Genomic DNA, 15,024 nt, shown 5'->3' with positions numbered 1-15,024 from the left:
TGTTATAGAACCCTCAATTTCACCTTGGCAAGCGCAAGTTCTAGTAACATCGAATGAAAACCGAAAAAAAAGAATGGTGATTGATTATAGCAACACAATCAACAGATTTACTGAATTAGACGCTTATCCGATACCAAAGATTGTCGAGGAAATAGCCAGGCATAATGTTTTCACTACGCTTGATCTTAAATCAGCATACCATCAAATCCCCATCAGTAATGAGGATCGTAAATTTACAGCATTCGAGGCGAATGGTAAATTATACCAGTTTACTCGCCTGCCGTTCGGGGTTACTAATGGAGTAAGCGCCTTCCAAAGGACCATTGACGGCATTGTCAGCAAACTGCAATTAGTAGATACTTTTGTCTATGTGGATAATGTTACTATCTGTGGAAAAACCCATAAAGAGCATGACTATAATTTTCAAAGATTTTATGAGGTTGCTAAACAGTACAACATCATGCTTAATAAAAAAAAAAGCATCGTTTCAGTCTCAACGATAACATTACTTGGGTACACTATCAAAAACAACCAGATATCACCCGACTACGAACGTCTTAAACCTCTACTTGAGATGCCACCTCCTCTAAATCTAAAATCACAAAGACGGATTATTGGGATGTTCTCCTACTACAGCAAATTCATCCAGAATTTTTCAGAAAATATTAGCACTAAACCGCAATAGAGAATTCCCGTTATCTTCTGTGGCGTTGGATTCTTTTATAAAACTGAAAAACGACTTGAAAGATGCTATGCTGGTAACGGTTGATCCAGAAAAAGAATTTATAGTAGAAACAGATGCTAGTAACAACTGTATTGCAGCTACCCTTAATCAAGAGAATCGTCCGGTTGCATTCTATTCCAGAACACTAAGCCATAGTGAAACGAAACATCACGCGGTAGAAAAAGAAGCAGCTGCTATTGTTGAAGCACTACGTAAGTGGCGACATTTTCTCCTTGGTAAACACTTTACTGTAATTACGGACCAAAAAAGTATTAGCTTCATGTTTGATAATACCAAGAAATCAAAAATAAAAAATGACAAAATATGCCGTTGGCGCATTGAACTGTCACAATTTAAGTTTAGCATCGTCTACCGTCCTGGTAGAGAAACTATTGTCGCTGATACGTTTTCCCGAATATCTGCTCTCACTTATTCCTTACAAGATCTTCGGGACCTACACTGTAAATTATGCCATCCAGGCATTACCCGACTCTTCCATTTTTGCAAAGAAAGAAACTTTCCTTTCTCCCTCGATCAAATAAAAGGAGTAACTAATTCGTGCTCGTCTTGCCAGTATTTAAAACCCAAATTCTTCACCGGTAACAAGGGAACTCTCATAAAAGCAATAGTACCATTTCAGCAATTAAACATGGATTTCAAGGGACTACTGCCTACGTCCACACATGGTAACAAATACCTACTTACGGTAATCGACGAATACTCGCGTTTTCCTTTTGCATTTCCGTGTAAAGATATGACAAGCTCAACGATCATACAATGCCTGAATCAACTATTTGTGATATTTGGTATGCCCGATATGATTCACACAGATAGAGCGACTGATTTTCTGTCGGAGTAAACGACCAATTACTTACATGGGAAAGGCATTGCGACTTCGAAAACGAGTAGATATCACCCGGAAGGCAATGGTCAAATTGAGAAACTAAAGGGCACACTATGAAAGGCCATACAAGTAACCTTACATTCTCGTAAAATGAGACTATCCTGCTGGGAAAATATTCTACCTGATGCTCTACATTGTATTCGATCATTGCTCTGCACAGCTACAAATGCGACCCCTCATGATAGACTATTTAAGTACAGCCGTAAATCCACTTCTGGTACTTCTATTCCCTTGTGGGCAAAACCAGGCCAAGTATACGTCAGAAATCATATTAGGTCGAGTAAAAATGACCCCCCGGTTACACCTGCGACGTTACTGGAGATCAACCCTCATTATGCCCAAGTACGACTACCTTCAGGCATCAAAACTACTGTCAACATCAGAGATTTGGCTGCCAACACAATTAATGGAGACAACACGTTAGAGAATGGTTGCATGCCACCTGTGAGTAAGCCAGGGAGTGAAAACGAATGTATACAATGTCCTGAACATATAGAAGAAAACACCCGTGGGGAACCAGTTGAGAGCGAAATGCCAACCAAGCCACGGCGTAGATCTGGCAGAATACTGAAATTTCCTGAGAAATACAAGGACTTCATTACTAAGTAAGGCACAAAAAAAAAGTTTAAATTATAGGCAAAAAAAAAAAAAAAAAAAAAAAACTTAGAGAAAAAAAAAATAATGAAAAAAATAAAAAATAAAAATAATAACGAAAAAAAAACTTGAAGGGGAAAGTGTAATATCCCTAACCTCTCATCCCTTGAATGAACTCTTCCATTAACTATAAATGCTGCGTAATTAACGCTATTTATGACTTGCTTTCTTTTGTGAATAAAACCTTTACAAAGGTATTCGGCTCTTCATTTTTCACTACACATTCTATTCATTTTAGGTTTTACACCGCAAAACGTTTCATACGGCGTTTTTCCTAGCCTCTTATTGAACGACCTATTACTGATATATGCTGCTGCCATTAAAGTGTATGTCCATAAACTATGCGCTAATTTCGATTCGATAAGTAGGCATCTTGTCATCTCAAAAAGGGTTCGCCATTCCCTTTCAGCTGTGCCATTTTGGAAGGGGGAGTATGGCGCCGATTTCTCGTGTTTAATACGGTGGTTAATTAATAGAAGTTCAAAGTCTTTACTAGTAAATTCAGTCCCATTGTCTGAGCGAATACATTTTACTGAACCGTACGGGGCAACATCAGCTAAATATTTCTTAGTGGCGAGAATAGTGTCAGATTTGTTTTTTAGAAAATAAACCATAATTAAACCGAAACAATCATCAATAACATTCAAAACGTACCTTAGATTGTTTCTCCGCATCGGACTGATTGGACCTGCTAAGTCACAATGCACAAGTGAGAGAATTTTTGTAGCTTTTTTGTCTGGAGTTCGGCTTATATCTTTTGTCATTTTCCCCTGTGCACATACATCACAATTTGGGAGATCGTCTGAAGGTATTATTTTCATGCCTTCGACTACATTTAGTAATTTTTTAATATCAGCTGTATTGCAGTGTCCTAGAATTTTATGCCAGGTTTCCAAGTCGTGACAGGCAGTTTTTGAGGGAACCATACTTTTTAAATAATATAGTCGGCCATTTTCTTTAATGTCAAATACAGTTCCATTGAGGTATGTCTTGCTTAAATGTAGGTATGAACAGAGCATTTTTTAGAATACAGTTACAGATTTTGCCTTTATTATTTTTTTAGGTATATTTTAGCATCGCCTCTTTTCAAGACTATCATTTATTTGACTACCGTCGGCAAGTTCGACAAAATGACTTTGAAGATTAAAGTTTGAATCAAAATTAATAAAATCAGATTCCTTGGTGATAACGTGCTCTGTAGCACCACAGTCTACAAGGAGATTTTTACCGTTTGTGGTATTGTCAAAGTTACATGTGAATAGAAATGTATGTTCTTCCTCAAAGTTCTCAACGTTTTTTTACGGAGTCCATTTTAGAGCATTTATATCGACATTGGAAACTTTTGTGGTTGGGTCATCCACAATTATAGCAGATAATTTTATTCTTTTTCTTGGGAAAATTACTTTTGGAGAATACGTTGCGGTGAGGTGCGTAATTTGGTGGTGTCTGCTTTCGAGAAGCATTTTTGAACTTCATAATATTGCTGGAGTTATTATTAGTCTCTTCGTAACTGCGCAATGCCACTTTAAATTCGCTGAAATTTATGGGTTTGTCTTTCTGAGTTATAACAGTTGTAAATGGTTTAAAATCGGCTGGAAGTCCCTTGAGGGTCATTGATATCAACAAGCTATCGCTTATTTCACCTGAGAGTTTTAAGGCATTGGCGGCTGTTTCTGCCCTTATGATGTAGTCGGTAATCGTTTCATCCTCGTTACGTTTCAAAGAGGTTAATTCTGTATATAGGGATATTATTTTCAGTTTCCCTTTTGATAAATAATGTTCTCGTAATATGTTCAATGCTTTCCTCCCATCATCCAATGGGTCTCTTAAGACAGACTTCTATCGTCTAAACATTGAATCAGTTCTGCAAAAACAGCTCTCAAATGATGATGGTCTTATCCTCAAAGGACAACAAATTGTCATCCCCCACACACTTCAAAAAGACATATTAGAACAACTTCATGCTGCTCATTTAGGACAGGAGAAAACAAAACTCCTTGCCAAGGATACTGTTTATTGGGTAAACATAAACAAAGACATTGAACAGTTCACAAAGTCGTGCTTATCTGTCAACAGCATCAGCCCTTCCAAATGCAAGAGCCACTTATGCAACATGACATCTCAACAAAACCAGAGGATGTAGTTGGCACAGACCTATTTGATCTCCATGGAAGTCGATGGTTGATCAGAGCTGACTATTACTCAAAGTACCCTATAGTCAAACGCCTACCTGATCACTCACCGAGCAATGTCATAGCAAACATCACACGACAAATCTTCTCAGAGTTTGGGATACCATCAAAGATAGTCAGCGATAATGGACCACACTTCTTAAGTCATCTCTACCGCAAATTCACCAAAGAATAGGGTTTCCATCATGAGACCACATCGCCTTGGAGACCACAAGGGAATGGTTTTATAGAACGTCAAATAAGGATTATCAAAATCATTCTCAAGAAAGCCAAACAGTCGGGAACAACTCCTGAGATCGCACTGCTGCACTGGCGTTGCACCCCAATTTCAAGTGTCATACCAAGCCCTGCACAACTACTCATGGGTAGACAAATCGAATCTCCACTGATCACCAAAATCAGAAACGACACCCATGATCAGAATCAGATATACAGTGCATTCCAACAATGTCAGCAGAACCAAAAGAGGTATTTTGACTGACATGCATTCAAGGAAGATCTACCACCCCTATACCATGGCCAACTTTTCCATTTTCTTTGTTTTGTTTTACATGCCTAAGTCATCTTCGTTTTCAGAGAAAGGGAGATGTAATGATATTGCTGCTCTTTTCAATAACTTTTATATAGACTCTTTTGTCCCGGTTTCCTGATCTAACTTGTATGCACTCACACATGCGCATAGCAATCTTTTAATAAAGCAGGAAGCCATTATTAATTAAGTTCCTTTCTTAACCAGACACATGTGTTCCAGGTCTCATATATGCACAACGCAGCATGGCAGGTATAACATTCAATTCAGATAGACTTACCTACATAGTCTTTACCAGAGTTCTCTGTATCCAATTGTTCCCTAAAAAGTGCAAAAAATATAATAGGTAAATTTACAATCTAAAATTAACAGTAAAAAAAGATGTACAATTGAAATAACATCATCAATGGAGAAGGCAACCATTGTCATAATTGTATGTTAGTAAATATTCTGTAAATATTTCATTTGGGAATTTTCTGGAAGTAATTTGTTGTGCTCCAATAGCTTTTTCATATGTAGTACATTCCATAATTATGTCATATATCATGTGAGATATGTAATTACTTAGGAGTTTAAGTTTGTTAATTAGTCATCGTGGATTTTTGCATGTAATATCTGTAAAAAGTTTTCAAACATCACTTGCCAATGAATCCAGCATTTTTCAGAATTTGGAATATCTGGTTTCATATAGAATCATTGCTGATGTTCCATACTAATTCTAAACATATATACTGACAAATAAGAACAACAAAAAATTTGAGAAAAATTTTGTCTAAAATAACTTATATACGTGTAGTGAGATTTTGTAGTTAACTAAAAGTTCTTTCTAAAGGGAAGGCAATCATAAGATAAGGGAGATTACTATCACTTATTACCCTTAAGTTTACTTTATTAAGAAGTACTTGCTACAGAAACTGCAATGGTAGAATAGTAGATCGTTATTCTTAGAAGATTTTTGTCTTGATTCAAATATAAAGCAAGTTATTTTCTTTTATTAATGCAAGAGTAGGTAGAAGTCTTAAATATTATTTTTAAAGGTTTTTTAGCCTTTTCTATACTAATAACAGTATATAAAAACTATTTAATTAATATTTTATGTAAATCTTTTTTTGTCCAAGCACATTCAGAAATTGTGAGCAGACAAAATTATATAAACACATGTGTATAAAGTATTGAATGTTAGCTACTAAATAAGATCAAGTGTGTGAGATAGGGTACAACACTACCTTCATTGACCTTAAACTAGATAAAAAATAAATGATGCTATGTCAAGGTGTAAACATAGTTAATTATTGTAAAGTTTGTCTATACCAAAAGAGGCAATGATCTGATGTCATTCATGGTGAGCCAGTTGTAATGTGATGCAACCTACTCATTAGAAAGGGCGATGTCATATACATAGATACATAAAAAGATAAAGAGTACAGATCAAACAAAAAAACTATTAAAATAATAAAAAGTAATAAAACCTTATATAAGAAAGGTTTCTGTTGAAATAGACTTTATTCGAATACTTGTAATTTGTAATTTGACTCATTTAATATACTTGTACTTAGAGCTCAGCAAGAGTTGATACTTCCAGAAATGGAGAGCGAGCTGAAAATAATCTCACTCAGTTTTTGAAAACCCTGATTTATATAGCTGCAAAAATTGCTGACAACTGTCATCTCTGTCCACGTCATAAAACACTGCATTTGCATAGTCATAACATGCAGAGCTATTGAGACATTCAGCAAAGAAATATCTACGCATAAACCATAGAAGAAAGCGAGTTAGACACCTCACCCCATCCCCTCACCAAGTCATTCATCGAAACCACATGCCAAGGTCACAACGGGAAACCATCCAGAAACCCCACCTCCCCTCAAACGAAGCAGTGTGCGGACGGAAAAAAGAAAGAAAACCCCTTTTTTTGGCGGGAGTGGTGTGCGAGGAAGAAGGAGCAGAGTGGCAGTTAAAAAAATAAAATGGAGCTGAACGAATGTCAATAATAAAAATGCGACAGATACCAGCCAATATGACTCGTTTGATAAATTGAAGGTTCACTCGACTTAATCCTCTTCCTGATGCCGAAAAGGGAACAGAAAAACTATGAAAACACCTTGGCTTAGGGATATCAGAATGGAATACATCCCCGAGTGGAGAGGACACGATGAACAACAGCAACGCCATTTATGCGGTGAAATGGTGACTCTCTCGACTGAGTTTTATTCCTGGAGTCGAAAAGGGAACTCACCAAAACTAAGAAAATACCTTGGCTCAGATATATGGGAATGAGACATCCAAACATCGGTGGTTGAGAAAATAAGCGAGAAAGAAAACGAGGGAAGACAAGTAGACAAACGAACTTCGAAGGATATTGACTCGCGCGTCGGCGAAATGGGACTGCCTCACATTATAACATCGGAACATTGAATTTTGTTGAATACCTAACCATCGGTTGAATGCACGTCCTCACAGTTAAGTATTGTTCAATACCCTCCCCCCCCCCCATATTTCACAAGCGTTGACTTGCTGGACTGAACTGTTTTTTTGTTTTTTTTTTACTTTGAATAATTTCTACTGCCTCATATGACTCAACCATTTTTCCACATGAAAAAAAAAAAGAAAGGATAAAAGAAAGGAAAGAAAAGAGGCTATGTTTATCTGAACACCCCCCCCTTTTGACCAGTTGGACACTGTCTGCCTGTTTTCTTATTATCATTTCCTCTTAACATTTTGTCTTGGTTATTTGAAGCAAAATGTAGTAGGCAAAACAAAACAAAAAAAAATCAGGAACACAGATAAGAAATAATCAGTATCGGCCACCTCTAGAAAAAGAGAGGGATTTCTTGTCTGTAATAACCGTGGAGAAAGAAGAAGACAAAAAAAACAAAGAAAAAAACTTGCTTTTCGCCGACACATGGTTCGTCACAAAGAACAATCCAATCGCCAGAACCACCTACACACAATCTGCAGGACGCCCCCTGACTGCTTTCCAGTGACCTGCCTTTATAGCGGCTGCGAATTATGTATTAGCATAACCGCGCAAGAGCAGACAGATTCTACGATAATTGCATGGGGTAAATGCTAATAAAAACCCATGGATGCCATTTTGGAACTCTCTCTTCCGCTCAGGCCAAAATACAACAGACGTATGCGAGGTAAGCTCTCTATTTCCCCTCATTTTGGTTATTGTTAATTCTGCTACACTCCCCCCTGATCTCATGATCACAAACAGGGCAGGGGGCAGTCGTCTTTGTCGTGTACTTCTTCGGAGAACCGGAGGCAGCACTTTCTCCTTGCCATCTTCCTCATTACCACCGTTATTGCTTGCCACCAGTCTGTTCCATGGGTGGTGTTTCACAATCAGGGCAGGGGGGTGCAGTATCCATCTTTGTCGGGTACTCCTTCGTAAAGGCAAGACGGGTGGTCCCTCTTCTGCTTCTTCAGTATGTGCATTATATGGCTCAAAATCCTCTCTGTCGTCCTGCATCATACTCTGTCCTTTCAGAAGACATTGTACTGTCTGAGTCTTTCTCTCCCTCCGATGTAACAACATAATAGCGAGGGTGCAGATCTTTCACGTGGTGTGGCACACTTTCCACCAAAATCGATTGAGGGCTGATTACCTTGGTCAACTTACACTTGCTGAACCTCGTGTTACATCGATTTTGCAGTCTTTTGACCCACACGCAATGTTCAACCTGGTAAGAGCTGTTCTTGGGACCTGGGGATGCAGTTGCGAGATTGGTTTCCTTTATTCGAACTTCGTATCGATAAATCCTGTTGGCAGGCACAGTGAAGGGAGATGTGTTGTCTATTGGTGATGTTATCCTGTATGGGACAGCGCATTCTAGCTGCTATTCGTTTCACTGTACGGTGACATCGCTCCAGCTGGAGCATACGCATAACGGAATCACAAGTGAACTCCTCATATATGTGCAAATGCTTGGAACGCGTTGCTGCAGAAAGCCGTGTCATTGTCTAAAAGGATTTCATGTGGTGAACCACGCTCGAGGAACACTGCCTCCAACTGATGAATCACACTTGCCGAGTCCTGCTTTGCCAATTTCCTCCAAATGGAGAAATGCGATGGACCACAGTCTGTCAGAGTTAAAAAGTGGAAGGTGCCATAATGCGTGATATCCATTTCAATTCTCTGCCAATTCTCGTTAACTTCCAGCTTTCCCTTTTCCCACCTGACTGGCGCTGGGTCAATGGACTGACATTGCTCACATTTCCGTATGACCGTTTTAACAGTTGCTTTTGTCGTGGTTGGGCAACTTCTCCTGACAAAGTAGGTAGTGTGTCGCACCCCGGATGTCCACTACCTTTGTGAATAGCCATGATTTGACTCTCATCCAGCTCGTTTGTGTGAACCGCGCCTATCACCGGGTCAAGCCCGTTTTGCTTTTTCATTGCCTCAAACCACTGCTGTGGTACTCATGTCAATTGATCAGCGATGTTTCATGCTGATGGAACCAGCGTCACGTCCACTGTCAGCCTGTACTCTGTCACGAGCTCCTTGAGAATGCTTAGTCGCCTCCTAATAAGCATCTTGCTTACTGCTTTGGTGTGTCTTTATGTGTAGAACCTTGCTCTGCCACTGAAGAGCCAAATTGATGCCTTTCAATATGGCATCCAGTTCGGTGAAGTTGATATGTTGAGAATCATCTTCAGGTCGCAGCCAACATGCATCTTCCAACACAGTTTCACGCATCTCCAAGCATCGACCCATACATTCAGCTCTTTGCCATCCACACACCAATTTCCCCAGGCCGAATCATTCTGCTGCGCAGATTCTAAGGTTTCAAACATCATACGATGCAGTACAGTGTCCCTTGCTTCATCATCCCAGCCCTTCGTTACTGAACTTACTTTCCTTCACAAGCCACACAAAGCCAACCGCACACCGGAAAGTGCCCGACAAGTCGACCACACAGGGAAAACATTGTTTGTCGCGTTACAATACTAGGTGCCTCTGGAATTGCATTTCCTCGCTTCCACCGTAGTTCAGTGCATTCCATCCTGACTACCAATCCCAGCACCTGTGCACCATCTTTCAACCGCTCCGGGTTCTTGCACTCCAACCTGAACTGTGCTAGGAGTTCTCTTACACGGGTCGCATGCACCACGTCTTCATTGACAAAAATGTCATCAATGTAAGCAGATGCTGTGCGGCTTACAACTTCTTCCTGAAATAATACTTCGCTGACAATTGCTCTCATTATCAGGGGAGCCACATTCAGACTGAACCCCAGACGGGTCAGACAGTATTTTTTCCCGTTGATTTTCACAGTCTGGTATAGCCACAGTGTCTCATGGACCCGGACTTGTAGGTATGCTCTCCTGAGGTCCAGTAGAAACACGTTAGCCCCTTTTTGTCCCCATTCGCGCAGCTTAACTGCACAAACATCTGCGTTGTCTGTAAATGCATCTACGTAATGATTTAGCTCCCGGTAGTCAATCACCGGGCACACTTTGGCTTTGTTCTGCTGTATCACAGCCATCAGGGGAATTAGGTCTTTGGGGGGGGTCCCAATTTATCCTCTGGGTACGGCACGAGCCAACCATTATCTATCCAGGTGCAGAGCTCCTGCATGTATTCTTCATGGATTTTTGCCGGCAGTGGGTATTCTGACACTCGATAGTGTAGCTAATTTGATGGTCTTCTATTGTATGACAAGCCTAAAATTTAAGAAGGAGCAGAGGCCAACAGTACAAAAACTTACAACTCCATACAGTGGTGTGAAGTACGATTACCTCCAGTGCTTGCAACTTACGTCTGCTCATTTGTTTTCATCACTTCAGTTTCCCTGCATTCCACAACCTCAACGAGATCCAACCAAAAACTGCTCACCCACAGAAACGATAGTGAATTAAGAGCCAAGATTGATCAACTGGTGCTGCACATGGCTGTCATTTTAACCATCATTAACTTGTTGAGTTCAAAGAATTTTGTCACGCTACATATCTCCATGTTGATTCAATTCCATGAATTAATATAACTCCAAGTGCTCATGTTGTTTTAGGACACAGTGCTGAGTTAATTGCAGAAAATGGCAACATTAGTCTGCTCAACTATACAGAATCTGGCATTGAGGCAAATAAGTTCCGATGTCAGTATCGGATAAACAAGTCTCGAAAGACAAACCAATTTGACAATTTATCAGATTGTATTAACAGATTCTGAGACGCGTAATACCATTGTTATGAAGACAAGAGAACGTTTAAACTGCAGACATTGCAAGTCATTAAGTCATAGCATTAGAAGTTGTGAGCAGCTTAAAACTGCAATTCATGGTTGCAACAATGAATATGAGTTTTTGTTGTGCTTTTCGACTCATGATGATGCATGATGATGATGATGATGATGATGCATGATCAGTTATCTGATACATTGAATTAATGAAATAGTTTTTCATTGTGTAACCTTTTAGCATGTTTTCTCATTCTAACTGAATATTTGAAAAGCTTGTTTCATGCAGTATCAAAAAAAAGTCATTTGTCTTAGATTGAATAGTTTTAAAAGATACATCCTATCTTATCTGATGTAAAAATGAACAGAAAGAGCTTAAAAAAAAGCATAACCACTTACATTATAGGTATACATAGGTGAATGTCCGCTTGACCCCGCCCCAATTAAGCCCACTGTACAGACGGCAAACAAAACAAGTCACTTTAAAAAGAAAATAATAACTCAAGCAGTGTATGACAATTTAATCCCTAAGGCAATGTTATATTGTTGCATATGCTTCGATTTTGAAGCATATGAAGTATCACTAAAGTTTTTACCAAGTTCACATTTCACAATCAGTTTATCTCTCTGCTAGAGAAACGGTGTTGCAGGAGCCACTTAATTGATCCAATTAACAGTATACGATATTCGCATGTGAACTACTAAAAAATGGCTTTTTATAATGTTGAAACACAACAGCATGAAGTGAAGGGAACAACAGTTTAGCTCTTGTGTTAAACGTAGTAAAACAATCTAAATCAATTATCGAAACAAATGTAGTAAAAAACTCTAGCGTCATTATCATAACAAATCTAGTAAAACAGTCTAACGTCATCATCACACCAAATATAGTAAAACAATCTAACCTCATTATCATAACAAATGCAGTAAAACAATCTAACGTCATTATAATAACAAATGTAGTAAAACAATCTAACGTCATTATCATAACAAATGTAGTAAAACTGTCTAACGTCATTATCATAACAAATGTAGTAAAACAGTCTAACGTCATTATCATAACAAATGTAATAAAACAGTCTAACGTCATTATCATAACAAATCTAGTAAAACAGTCTAACGTCATTATCCTAACAAATGTAGTAAAACAATCTAACGTCATTATCATAACAAATGTAGTCAAACAGTCTAACGTCATTATCATAACAAATGTAGTAAAACAGTCTAACGTCATTATCATAACAAATCTAGTAAAACAGTCTAACGTCATTATCATAAACAATGTAGTAAAACAATCTAACATCATTATCATAACAAATTCAGTAAAACAGTCTAACGTCATTATCATAACAAATGTAGTAAAACAATCTAACGTCATTCTAACAAATGTAGTAAAACAATCTAACGTCATTATCATAACAAATCTAGTAAAACAATCTAACGTCATTATCATAACAAATGTAGTAAAACAATCTAACGTCATTTTAACAAATGTAGTAAAACAATCAAACGTCATTATCATAACAAATGTAGTAAAACAATCTAACGTCATTTTAACAAATGAAGTAAAACAATCTAACGTCATTTTAACAAATCTAGTAAAACAATCTAACGTCATCATAAAAATCTAGTAAAACAATCTAACGTCATTATCATAACAAACCTAGTAAAACAATCTAACGTCATTTTAACAAATGTAGTAAAACAATCAAACGTCATTGAAACAAATGTAGTAAAACAATCAAACGTCATTGTAACAAATGTAGTAAAACAATCAAACGTCATTGTAACAAATGTAGTAAAACAATCAAACGTCATTGTAACAAATGTAGTAAAACAATCAAACGTCATTGTAACAAATGTAGTAAAACAATCCAACCTCATTGTAACAAATGTAGTAAAACAATCCAACCTCATTGTAACAAATGTAGTAAAACAATCCAACCTCATTGTAACAAATGTAGTAAAACAATCAAACGTCATTGTAACAAATGTAGTAAAACAATCTAACGTTATTATCATAACGAATTTAGTAAAACAATCTCACGTCATTATCATAACAAATGTAGTAAAACAATCTAACGTCATTATCATAACAAATGCAGTAAAACAATCTAACGTCATTGTAACAAATGTAGTAAAACAATCTAACGTCATTATCATAACAAATTTAGTAAAACAATCTAACGTCATTTAACAAATGTAGTAAAACAATCTAACGTCATTATCATAACGAATTTAGTAAAACAATCTAACGTCATTATAATAACAAATGTAGTAAACCAATCCAACGTCATTATAATAAATGTTGTAAAACAATCTAACACCATTTTCATAACACATGTAGTAAAACAATCTAACGTCATTGTAAAAAATGTAGTAAAACAATCTAACGTCATTATCATAACAAATCTAGTAAAACAATCTAACGTCATTATCATAACAAATCTAGTCAAACAATCTATTGTCATTATCATAACAAATCTAGTAAAACAATCTAACGTCATTCTCATAACAAATGTAGCAAAACAATCTAACGTCATTATCATAACAAATCTAGTAAAACAATCTAACCTCATTATCATAACAAATCTAGTAAAACAATCTAACGTCATTATAATAACAAATCTAGTAAAACAATCTAACGTCATTCTGATAATAAATGTAGCAAAACAATCTAACGTTATTATCATAACAAATCTAGTAAAACAATCTAACGTCATTACCATAACAACTCTAGTAAAACAATCTAACGTCATTATCATAACAAATGTAGTAAAACAATCTAACGTCATTATCATAACAAATGTAGTAAAACAATCTAACGTCATTATCATAACAAATGTAGCAAAACAATCTAACGTCATTATCATGACAAATGTAGTAAAACAATCTAACGTCATTATCATAACAAATGTAGTAAAACAATCTAACGTCATTATCATAACAAATGTAGTAACACAATATAACGTCATTATCATAACAAATGTAGTAAAACAATCTAACCTCATTATCATAACAAATGTAGTAAAACAATCGAACGTCATTATCATAACAAACCTAGTAAAACGCTCTGATCCCAATCTGGCATCAATTGTGATGGATGGCTCTCGTCTGTGTGAGGCCCCGTGTTTTGACAAGCTTCTGGGTTTGACCTTCACTCCTTATCTGAAATGGAACACGTACATCAAGTCTGTTGCCAAGGTCGCTGGAAAGATGGTGGGATACTTCTACCGCTCCAGAAGATATCTCACTACTGATGCAATTCTCTATCTATATAAAAGCCAAGTACGTCCAAGGATGGAATACTGTTGCCATATCTGGGCAGGAGCTACTAAAAACAGCCTATCCTGCCTTGACAGAGTACAAAATAGTCTTCGTGGCTTAGTGGGGGATGCCCTTTTCTCTATCCTGCAACCTCTCTCCCACAGAAGAGACGTTGCGAGCCTGTCCTTGTTTTATCGTTATTTCCATGGCAGATGCTCGTCTGAACTCCAATCTCTGGTCCCCCTTCGCCAATCTTTCATGAAAAACACCCGTCTAGCTGAATCCACTGTGAAAAATTTCCCCCACTCTATATCTGTGCCTAAATCAAAACGCGGATTCCATGAACAAAGCTTCTTTCTTAGAACTGCACGCCTGTGGAACTCTGTTCCGTCTGCTTGCTTCCCGCCGGACTACAACTTGGTTGTCTTCAAGTCCAATGTTAACAAATTCCTATTGAACCGCCCCCTTAAATAAACATTTCAGCAAATCTCCTCCCTAACGTAATGTACTTGCAATAACCCTTATCCCTGAGTGGCTTCCGGGCCTTGATAAGTGGTGATCACTGTGTAAAAA

The 15,024-nt window shown here is 37.5% G+C and overlaps 1 long non-coding RNA gene across 1 annotated transcript in view; it reads right to left on the bottom strand.

Moving 5' to 3' along the window:
* Positions 1-3,329: 3,329 nt before the first annotated feature.
* LOC145292004 (uncharacterized) overlaps positions 3,330-15,024 on the bottom strand; it is a 124,639-nt gene continuing 112,944 nt past the window's right edge. The window contains exon 2 of the long non-coding RNA XR_013869532.1: positions 3,330-5,324. This is a non-coding gene — a long non-coding RNA (uncharacterized LOC145292004). The remainder of the gene's footprint in view (positions 5,325-15,024) is intronic.

Source organism: Euprymna scolopes, chromosome 13 (genome assembly GCF_053919585.1).
Source record: "Euprymna scolopes isolate OS-2025 chromosome 13, ASM5391958v1, whole genome shotgun sequence".
In the NCBI taxonomy this organism is placed as follows: Eukaryota; Metazoa; Mollusca; class Cephalopoda; order Sepiida; family Sepiolidae; genus Euprymna; species Euprymna scolopes.
This window is presented reverse-complemented; position numbering and strand designations above follow the sequence as displayed.